This window comes from Stegodyphus dumicola, chromosome 10, assembly GCF_044657685.1.
Source record: "Stegodyphus dumicola isolate Sdum_Otavi_A_Nest chromosome 10, ASM4465768v1".
Lineage (NCBI taxonomy): Eukaryota > Metazoa > Arthropoda > Arachnida > Araneae > Eresidae > Stegodyphus > Stegodyphus dumicola.
In genome coordinates this window covers 27,450,104-27,462,138 of record NC_140777.1, presented here as the reverse complement: position 1 = coordinate 27,462,138, position 12,035 = coordinate 27,450,104, and the positions used below count along the sequence as shown (strand labels likewise).

Below are 12,035 nucleotides of genomic sequence, written 5' to 3'. Positions count from 1 at the left end.
AGAGTCCATTTCCCTTTTTCGAAATTGTTGGCATTTTGGCAGTTAAGATTTACGTCTGTTTAATTGGGTTTCTTTCTTATATAATGGTGTGTATAAGACTCATTCATGCGTTTTCATAACGGATTAAAAAATAACGTTTTTGAATATTTTAGTGTATACGTTTTCTAGGTTTTTATCTTTAAGTAAATTATACTTTTGTGTCATTTTGCATTTCAGTTTAGTTATGATTTAGAATTTACTTTTATTTTTTGGTTGTAACTAGTAGGGTACCGAACATGCGTTGGCGTATTTCTTGTCATTATTAGAAATATTATTATCATTTTTGAACAATTAATTAGCAACGGTTTGATCTTCTAAACACTGACCTTTTTTGAAAAGTTTTATTTGAAACATTATACAGATGGTGATTGATGATATTTTTTTTTATTTTACTATTAATACATTTTCATATTTTAACTACCCTTTATGAAACGTTTTTTCTCCAGATTTAACTTTTCACTACTATTTAACATGAGACAATATTAATTCCCTAAACAATTTTCCCGAAACAATTAATAACGTAAAAGGGTAATCTTTTCAGTGTAAAACATCATTTAAACATCAACACACAAATCATCAAAAAATCTTTTTAGTGTAAAAAAATGTAAAACATGTTATTCTAATAGTTTCTTTTTATACTTAATTAATTATTAAAATATTGTTACAAAATGCCCAGCTGCGATAAGATAGCTTCCCTGTAAAGCGGGTTGAGGGTTTCCAGAAAATGGCATAGTAAAGGCAGGATTGCCAGATTTGACGCAAAATCGCTCATTTGGCGACATTTAACTAGAAAATTGGCGATATGCCATAGACAGAGCGAGAGCATTCTAGAACGAATTCTTACCAATTTTCCCAGAATGTTCTCGAAGACAGGTCAAAAGCTATAAATACCCTGCGTGTACGCGGAGTAGCACTTTATTGTAGAGTGAGTGTATCAAGAGTTACCCTGCCTCTGACCCTGCCTCGTACAGCAGACGAACTGTGTCAAATGGTTGAAAGGGAATGTAGAGCCACTCCTCAAGACACTATCCGCACTCTTATTGACTCTTATGCCTAGACGCGTTTTTTTCGTGCATCGCTGCCCATGGTGGTTCTACATCCTACTAAGCCGACGTCGTTCTCGCTTTGTATTCTGACTATCATTTTGAAATAAAGATCACTTGTTCCTGTTTGCTGTACCATTAAAAGGGTGATAAGCGTTTTCTGTATTTGCATCACCAAATTAAAATTTTATAGTGCACTATAAATAAATCGTTCACACAGTCGTTTATTAATACTTCTCTCATTTCGCATTTGTTTACAAACAATTTATCTATTTTAATAATATCTATACAAATGGAAAATTTTAGTGTAAAACGTTATAACTACAGTATAACATAAACGTTCTCTTGCAGTATAATTAATTTATAAGTAATGTACATAAATAATGTTTAAACATATTCGAAAGTGATGCTAAATATCCTTACGAAACTCATAATTTTGAAAAGCTTTAGGTTTAACTGTCTTGTAAATACTTTCAATTGCTTTTGCAAAATTCATGCATATATAAAATTTGCTATTTCTAAATCAACTAATATACTGTGAAATTTCCCTAAAACATTTAACCTCAATTCCGGACAATGGCAATTTCTTGTCGCCACATACAACTGTCGGTGATTTTAAGCAGTGTTATTAAATTATGCTCTTTACAAATGTGTCATTGTCAGAGGTGGTAATCTTAAGGAATTAACCGCTGTATGAGGTTTCACTTTACAAAATATTTTTCAAATGAATTATTATTTCTATCTTATAATTCTAAGATAAGACCTATAATATCACATAAAGTCTATTTTTTATTCACAATTCTATTTCAAATGAAATTTAAAAAAATCCCATTCGAAAATTTATTCATCAAATTTTAATAAAATGAAAATTAAGATATGCATAAAAATGTTTGATTATATACGTTTTAATAAAATAACACAAAATATTTAATGTAACAACGTGACTCTAGTATGATACTTGTACAGAAAAATGGGCCAAGAAGAAAAAGCTATGTAAACAGGGTGAGCTACTATACGATCATATAAATTTTCACATAACACGACGACAAAGAATCCTTGGTTTACATATCTTGTCAAACTAATTCATTAACTAATGTACGTATTAAGTATTTTAATATTTACCTCATTAAAAACTTACCTTTTCGTTTGGGAAATATAATTAGCACATTTTTAAACATAAAACGTATCCTTCAGGATCAACCACGTCACATTAGTAATAGTCGAAATATTCAAATTTTAATCATGTAAGAATTTTTCTAATTTTAAGTAAGGTATGTTCAAATTTATTACAACATCATCTTCAAATGATAAAACATCTACATCAACAAAGCCTCAAAAAGAATTTAAAATTTTAATTAGAAAACAAGTTTTCAAAAATTACAGTTTAAATAAAATAGAAAAAATGTATTTGTGCTTTTGTAAGCAAATAGATTCAAATTATCAAATCTGAAATTATTCCTACTTATGATAAAAGTACTAAAACACTGCTTCTTATAATAAAAGTAAAAATGTAAAATTAAGATCACATATTAGTTTCTTCTCACCGGAGAAATTCCATTTCAGAACTATTCAACCGTCAGCAAAATAATATAAACAATAATTGTTATGTCAAAGTATAGCACCGAAGTATCGAAGTTTACTCAAACGTTAGAATATTCCTTGCAAATTATTTCATATTCACCTCAATGCTGTTTTCAATTTTTCATTAGAAACATCTTAAAGGGGAAAACGTACTGTTTATTGCATAACTGCAATGTACTATCCAGCCAGACCATAACACAAACGTCCCATAACAACATTAACATGAACCGCGCTATGTTATTTATTGGCAAATTCTATTTCTAAAAGGGTGAGGGGAGGGGAATGTTCTCCTCACACGAAAAAGAATGGTTTTATTCTCAGAAAATATTCCATTTCTATGATAAAATTGAAACTATCACTCTTAAGAGATTGAATATGCAATTTTGTTCCGCAAAGGAATGAAGAAAAGGTGTTCGCTATCAAAAGGAGAGAGAAACTGTCATAGAAAATATTTACACAGAGCATGTTTTTTGATCCGTTTGTTTACTATTTTCATGAACTGTGCTTTGATCACACGCCTAGAAATCCCATCTGAAAATTACCAGGACTTCGTATAACTTAAGCAAATATAACATTAGATCACACGACCACTTCCACAACTGACCGCAAGATCTGAAATTACAAGTGGCTACCTTAAGGACTATTCAATATACATATAAACGAGCAACCCTCTCTTGGTGATAACGTCTCCAAGACGACCAACTTTAAAGTTGAACAGTATTACTGAGAACATAAACACTGGTTTCGAATATCACCTCTCTAAAGCGACCACTCCAGAAAACCTAAATCACACAATTTTGGTTTTTCTTTGACAATGGGCGTCTTAGAGAGATAATATTCAATACTAGCGTTTATTTGTGCTCTCAGAAATGCTAATATATGCGTATATAAACACGGGTGTATATTCGATGAAAAAACTCATGGCGATCACTTCTATAAGATAATCACACTCAAAAGAGACCAGTACGTCTGAGAACATAAGTATATATTGGTAATGAACATCACCCGTCGAAGGCGACCACCATCAAAAAAATTCTGAATCTGTGGATGGCTGCCTTAGAGAAACCTCATTGTGAGCAGGTGTTTAATTATACACGACAGTATCAATTATTGTTTATTGTTTTACACAAAAGTTTATAAAAAATAAAAAAGGAACGAGCATATATAGTGAACCCTCTTTAAGACAATCACTTACGTTTCCAAGTTACGCGTATCGTCTTAAAGAGGTCATATTTAGTGCTCATGTTTATTTATATTTTTAGAAATACTGATAACTTTCAAAGATGGTCGTTTTAGGGAAATGGTCGGGACAAGAGCTTTCACTGCATCTTTTTAATTCGAAACGTTACTATTGGTTACAAAACTGAAATAACATCGATATAAACATTAACAAATAAATGAGCTTAAATAATCAGTAGGCAACATTAATACTAAAGAATTTTGGTTTACTGATATAAGTTTTAATTTTCCCTAGATTTCATTATTTACAAATGGTCTATTAACGTCAGTTAGTAATTTCGGATAAACCTATGTAAACCAATAGATGGTCTATTGGATAATATTGGTCTATGAATTATCAATGAAATTATACTGGTAACCAAATACAATCGTAAGAAAACAAGCAAAAGTCAATAGAACCAGTAGAAAGTCATACTGATATTTATGTTCGTTGTGGGGGTATCAGTTGATACCAGTAAGTAAAACCAGTACGGACCAATGGAAACTAAAAAAATCGATAGAAATTCACATAATTTTTTACCCATTCTATTAGTTAATGCCTATACCTCATTCTATTAGGGGTACTCATAAAATGATTTACTGGTGTCTATGGGGTATTTTAAGCAGGGTAAAACAAGTTCTCAGTTTAAAACACGTAAGCTTAAAATTTTAAATATAGCGTTAAATCCTATTATTCTCTATTACTAAGTATTAACTTTTATAATTTATATTTGTGATAACACATTTCAATCTTTTGAATAGAAATAGGTTCAAGCAATTTTTACAGTACTTATCAGTTGGATATAAAATTCGAAGGAAAATTTATATTTATATTTTAAATATATTGCTGCTATAAATATTTCTCACTCTGGAAACTTACAAAACATAAGGACCTTTCAAACTCAGGAAGAGTTTAAAAGTTAAATTTCAATGTATAGTAAGCATTCAATTTACATATATAGAAACTTAGATTTTTTTTCCTAGTTTTACTGTACACATTTTTAATTACTATTATTTTTTGCATCATTTTCGAAGCAGAATACGAAGAATCAGTTAATTCAATATCAGTTAGTTTCATTAAATTCATTAACCTAAGAAAGATCACTGTCAGTACTCTCTAGCTAGGTCAGTACAAAATGTGACTTCTACTACTCTGAAGCTACTATCTGTAGCTTCACGATAAGTCGTTCCTCGGTGAATTGATTATATCAGCGAATTGCCCAATTATTTTCCATCTCAGCTATGTAATATGAACAGTTCAGTAAACTAATAATGTTAAATTTTTTATCGCCCTCTATCTTGCAAAATCCAACGATCTCTTACGAATTTTTGTATAGATTGCTTAGATTGTTTAGATTGCTTGACAAAGGTTTGATTGCCAGCAAAGAGGCTAGATATATTCCACTTTCTTAGCTTTTCCCAGAAACTCTTCAGATACTAATCACCGTCAGTCTAGGCAGTTTAAGATGATAAGTTTAAGCAGTCCCCACTTTCTGGTTTGAACATAAACTGACAGAACTTTTTAACAGATTAATGCATTTTTAACAGATTAATGCATGATTAATTTCCTAAGGCAATTGAAGCAAAAAAAATGGGGACGAAAGGAGCCCAGTCTCGTTTAAACCCAAGCAACAGTATTTTAAATAAATTGATTCAAAATGTTTTAACTCTGATTGTAAGCAAGAAGGTAAGGTTATTACTTTTTATTTGCTTAACAATATTGGACTTAACAATATTGCACGGGATAGTTGCATAAACATGTTAAAACTTGTATCTGGCCAATACCGTTACCTATAATTTATAGGAACAGAATTAGAGCTCATTTATTGGGAAAATTTACATACCTCTCTCTCATTTGCCCTTGTGACGAAGTGATAAGGATATTAGCCTATCAACATGTAGAATCGTGTTTGATTTTACGTGTATTCAAAATGAATTTTTCAAGAAATTATAGTATGGAGGAATTCAGGGGGATTTAAGATCAAATTGTTCATCATTGAAGATTGCACATTTTATTTTATCACATTAAAGATAAATGCTTTAATAAGGATCTGATGATATGTAATTGGAAATATTTACACCAAATTTCAAAAAAAGTATTATTGCGTGCGAACGGGTTCGTAATGTATTGAATGCACAAAACAGATAAAAAGTTAATAAAACTTATTCTTATCACAGATAATATTACAAAACGCTGGATTTTTTCTCAAAGATATTTGTACAATATCGCAATATAACCAGTAGCTACATTTTAAACTGAACATTAAATAGAACGCAATTCAAAGTGCAGAAAAAGCTAATCCGATCTCACCTCGAATTTGTTAAATCAATAAACAATAGTTATCTAAAACAACTGCGCTGAGAAATTCTCTCTCTGGCTTTTTATAGCTTTTTAAATCGAGCGCGGAGCAGTTTTAGCAATTTATGGAAAGCGAAAAGAGCAGAATTACGGTTACAGCTAACACACTAGTCAATTATATTCATTCAAATTAAATATTAATTATAGAGATAAAATTTTATTCAATGTTAAATGCACGGTGCTCTTGCATTTTTTTCTTTTTCGGCATAGTTTTCTCTTAAAACTCGTCACGCGTTGTACTGCACGCGGAAGTAAAACAATATATTGGACTTTACAATATTGCACGGGATAGTTTTTATACGTAATTCTACTAGTTGTTATAATTCGAATTAGTTATAATTCTACTAAAAATATCTAACTAAATGCAAAATTCGCAACAGTATGAAAAGTTTGTAAATAGGCCTGATTAATGAACGTTTCCCTCCCTTAACCGGAAATTACTGAGTCGCTAACCGTTCCTGCTTTCAACACAGGAATCGGATATCAAAAACCTTTATCGTATTTTACATTTTTTAAAAAATTTCTAAACAAATTAAGAAAACGGGAATATTTATTTCTGTTTGATAGCTAATTTCAAATCGCGATTAGAAACATCACGGTGGCTACTAACATAAGAGAAGAATGATTATCATAACCAGTAAACTTAATATAAAACTTTTTTCACTGCTATTTTTAATATTAGCGCTGTAGTAATATTCCAAACAAAGCTATTAATTACAGCAGCAAGACCAAAAAGCGCAGAAATGAAGAAAAGTAATCATAAGCGGTTATTACATGTTTCAAAAATTGCCTTTTACGTTATACATGATGTTATTATGCAAGGAAAGAGTAATAAATCATTTATTATGAAATTCCGTTTATGACAGCAGTTATGTCCTCTTTAGCCACAAGTATTTTGCAAAGCATAACTTGAGAAAACTAACAAAAATACGTAGATCAATGCGCATATTCGTTGTTTATGAGTGTTTGTTTCGGGTTTGGTAAGGGACTCGTGATATTTCAGTAAGTTTAAGATATTGTAATATAAATTTTCATAAAAGTAAATAAGACTAGAGCATATACTGCACCAAGAGGAAAAGAATTACAATATCTTGCAAGATTTATAAAAAGAGTGTTTTTAAGCAAAACAAAATACTTTTTCAATAAATCGGAAGTCTTGAAAGGAAAAATTTGAAGAAGCGTACGTTACGAGAGAGAGAAGGGCATTCGCATCAGATATAAGGTAAACATTTTCAGCCAACAAATACTGAATGGTTTTTGCTTCCCTTAGGAATTTTTTTTTTCTGCTTGTTCAATATTTTTCCGGGAGATTAGGTAAGTGGGAACAAATTCTTGGGAGCTGCATCAACATACGGCATATTTTATATTTTCTCTTTGGCATGGCATTCTATATTTCACTGCTTGGGGCACTTTCTTAAAATATTTGTATAAGGAATATATATTATCTGAGGAAGTTTTCTATACATCATTTTTACAGAGAACTAAGTGTTATTGTCATATAATGAGATAGATTGCTTCCTGGAGATGTCTCTGAACTGCAATTTTTCTTCTTCCCGCATTAAAATCAAGTATTTTATGAAGAAAATAAAATAACTAAACAATCAGTAACATTTGTATGAGAGAAAATGCAGCAAACCTTGGATGATCTGCGTCTAGCAGTGGATGTGGCTTGGCAAATGCTACCTCAGGCGACCATCAATAAACTCACTGATAGCATGCCTCGCCGGATTGCGGCCTGTATGGCTGCCCAAGGTGGACACATTAGATACTGAATAAAACGGTTTTTTATGATAGGTTATGTATCTGTTTTTTAATCATTTGCATATCCATCTCACAACTCTCGATCCTGCAATTTGCAAGACGCTACGACCATTCTTTCTTGGTGTTGCAATTTCACTTTTGAAGAGTCTATATAGTATATATATATATTGTTGCGCTCTACGGGTATTTGTGGGTTTGCAGTAATTGATGGTAACACATAATGAAGAATAAAGACACAATTTATTCGCCAGGATTACACAGGAGAGTTCCAAAGACACGTTTACAAATTATTAATCAAGGAATAAAATTTTGTGTTTTGTTATCTACAAAATATTCAACGTCTGGAAGTTTATTCTTCTACTACTGAATAATGCCAGAAGTATCCATAACCATCGGCTATAATTATAGTTTTTCTTTGTCATCTCGCATGCATTCCTAAGTAATTATATATATAATCAATTTCATTTCAAACTGTTCCTTAGTTCTTTTCTATTTTGGTATTTTTCTTTTTATTGGAAGTGTTATCAGCTTGTAATGGACTTATAGTAAAATTTTTCTAAACTGAGATATTTTAAAATTAATCCCTGTCATATAATACTTATATGCTAATGACACATGTACACTGCGGGGGGGAGGACAGTTCTATATCTCCCGTTCTACTGAGCCGATTGACAAAATTCAAATTGCGTTTTCCATGTCTTGAAAGTGCGACTTAGGATATGTATTAGATTTATGTATAGCATTGTTCCAATATAGGTATTTGGACACAAAATCGGACTTTTCTGAATTAACGTAACAATTTTTTTACATATTTCCATTCTACCATTCCATTTACGCCAAAGTACCAAGTATTGCAAAAATCCCACGAGCAGTTTTTGAAAAATTAGCTCGCAAAATTTTAGCTGCTCAATGTTAATTGCATTAGGTATATATATATATGTAGAGATCATCGACGACCCATGCTGAATTAGAATTACTAGCGTGGTGACGTCATCCCAGCTTAGCGCAGTGCGGAGCAGTTAAGACAAGGCCAGATAGCGTCCAGACGTGGAAGAGAGTGGAGAGTAGCAGATGCGAGCGGATGGCTTGCTTGTCCTCAAGAGTTAAAGAGGACAGACGGTCTTCTTTGGTGTTTAAGTGCCTTTGATGCTTAAGCCAAGCCGATCATATTATTTAAGCTAGCTGTGGATGTTAAGAGGGTAACGTATTCTATCAACGCCGGGGGAACTAATAGTGTGTGTGAATTGCTCATCATTACATGAATCCTGTGGACTGATCAGGACATTCCTTGCAACATTAATTTTTACTTAACCTTTATTACATTTATCTATTCCTTATTAGTAAAATAAAAGCATTTAAAATGCAATATGCGTGCTCTATGTGAGTATTTTGAAAGTAAAACCTACAAACTTTGGCGCCCAATGTGGGGCAATGAGCTCATCAACGAACTTCAAATCGAAAGTGTGCCAGTAGTATTCTGAACTGTGTATTGAACTGACTGAGTGAACTGTGTGGATTACGCCAATTGAAGACGATCATCTGTCGGGTGAGTACAAAACTTTCTTTCCAATATGAAGTTAGTAGAAATTCCAGAATTGGAAGCAGCTTTAAAGAACAGTAAAATTTCTGAAATCAAAAGTTTGCAAAAGCTTATTTTTAATACTGATGGAGATCGAAATAACCGGAAAAGATTACGTGAATTTTCTGGCTTTATATTTAAACCAGATTCTGAAGAATTTAATAAGAAAATAGATACAGTGCAGAATAGTTTTACTTTGAATGAGTTAATTAAAGTTTGCAATGTATTGTGCATAAATTCAGACGGTTTAAAATCGGAAGTCGTAACCCGAATTGTCTCTTTCCTATGTGATTTATCTGTTTTATTTGAAAATATTTTGCATGAAGAAAATAGTGATATTGAAGTTGAAACTGTTAATAAAATTTCTGAACTAATGCTTGATAATTAAAGAGACAATCCTGGTTTTAATGAGTCTCAAGTAAATAACAGTATGCAACTTCCAATTCAAAATCATTTTAAACCTCATCTTAGTTTTTCGTATATTGAAAATATTGTTAATCCTTTTTCTGGTAGTGCATATGAAAATGTTGATAAATGGATTGATGAATTTGAAGATGTTATAAATTCTTTGAAGTTAAGTGATTTGCATAAATTAATTTTTGCTAAAAGATCAGTAAAAGATAAAGCGAAACTATTTATTCAGAGTGAAGATAAAGTTAATGACTGGTGTAAGTTAAAAAAGCTTTTGAAATCTGAATTTGGTAAAGCTTTTAATTCTGCTGAGTTGCATGAAATGTTATGTAAGCGTAAATTAATGCCTAATGAATCTTTAGATGAGTATTTTTTGAAAATGAAAGAAATGTGTTCGCGAGGTAACATTGAAGATGATTCATTAATTAAATATGTCATAGATGGTATTCCTGATTCTGTGGTGAGGAAAACTATACTATATGGTTTCGAAACAATATCTGAATTTAAACAAAGGGTAAAAAATTATGATAAAATGAGATCGGACAATGATAAGTTTAAAAATCCGAAACCGAAAGTAGACAATCAAGTTAAAGATAGAAGTAAGTTTGCGTTATCAAACCGAAATCAATCTAACGTTAATAAACTGAAATGTTTTAGTTGCGAGGAATTTGGGCATAAGTCCTCTCATTATGTAAACAAATCGAAGGGAATAAAATATTTTAAATGTAAAAAGTTTGGGCATAAATCAACTGACTGTCAAGACCAGAACCCCAAGAAACAAGCAGCTTTAGTACAACGAATTTCTGATAAGGATAGAATTATGAAGACTGTAGAAATAAATAATCATTCAGTTGATATTCTTGTTGACACTGGTTCAGATGTCACGATATGCAGCGTGGAGTTACATAAGAAAGTTGGTTCTCCAAGTTTAAATCGTAGCGATATCACATTAAACGGAATTGAATCAAAGCAAACGTATCCCATCGGATTTTCTATTTCTGATATTTCAATTGACAGTTTTTCACTTCGTACGAAAATTTATGTGGTCAAGTCGTTATGTAATCAAATTGTAATAGATTTGGATGTACTGAATCAGTTTAACTTTTCCTTTACCGAGAATGGCCTTCAAATAATTTCTCACCGGAATAAAAGTAATGTAAACTTGATAACTGCTGAGTCATCTCAAAATGCTAACGTTCGTTGCGTTATGGAAAATTTGAATATTGGTGTGTCATTGAAAACTGTTTATGATCTTTCTCAATCGCTGGCGTCTCTGTTAATTTAAACAAAAACCCCGAAAGCGGAAGTGGCTCGAAGTTTAAATACCTTTCCACATCTGGTGAATGTTATTTCTGTCAATGAGATTGATTTATCACCTATTTCGAACGTGGAACATAAAGAAAGACTTTGTAAATTAATTAATTCGTACCAGCCTCGGAAAAATAGACAATCTGACTTTAAGATGCAAATAAATTTATGCGACGAAATTCCTGTCTGTCAAAATAGAAGATACATGTCTTTCGCGGAACAAAAAATTGTTGACGATCAAATTAATGAATGGCTGAAAGAAAAAATAATAAAACCTAGCAACTCTAACTATGTGGCGCCTATTGTTTTATGTAGCAAGCGAGATAATTCTAAAAGATTATGCGTTGACTATCGAAAATTAAATAAGAAGATTATTAAAGGCAAATTTCCACTGTCTTTATTCCCGGAAGTTCTTGATCGTTTAGAGCAATCAAAGGTCTTCACGACACTAGATTTGAAAAATGGCTTTTTTCATGTAGACATAGATGAAAAGTGCACAAAATACACCGCGTTCGTAACACATAATGGTATTTACGAATTTCATAAAGCTCCTTTTGGTTTATGTATTAATCCAAATGTTTTTCAAAGGTATATTTATTCAGTATTTCGTGACTTGCTAAATGAAGATGTATAATAATTATTTATATGGATGATATAGTCGTACCGGCTAATGATGAAGCTGAATGTTTAGAAAAATTAGAAAGAGTATTCAAAGCTGCTTCGGAATATGGATTAC

General features: G+C 31.6%; 1 protein-coding gene across 1 annotated transcript in view; it reads right to left on the bottom strand.

Annotated features, from left to right (window-relative positions):
- LOC118185654 (alpha-2C adrenergic receptor-like) overlaps window positions 1-12,035 on the bottom strand; it is a 643,792-nt gene that overhangs the window by 15,505 nt on the left and 616,252 nt on the right. The window lies entirely within an intron of this gene.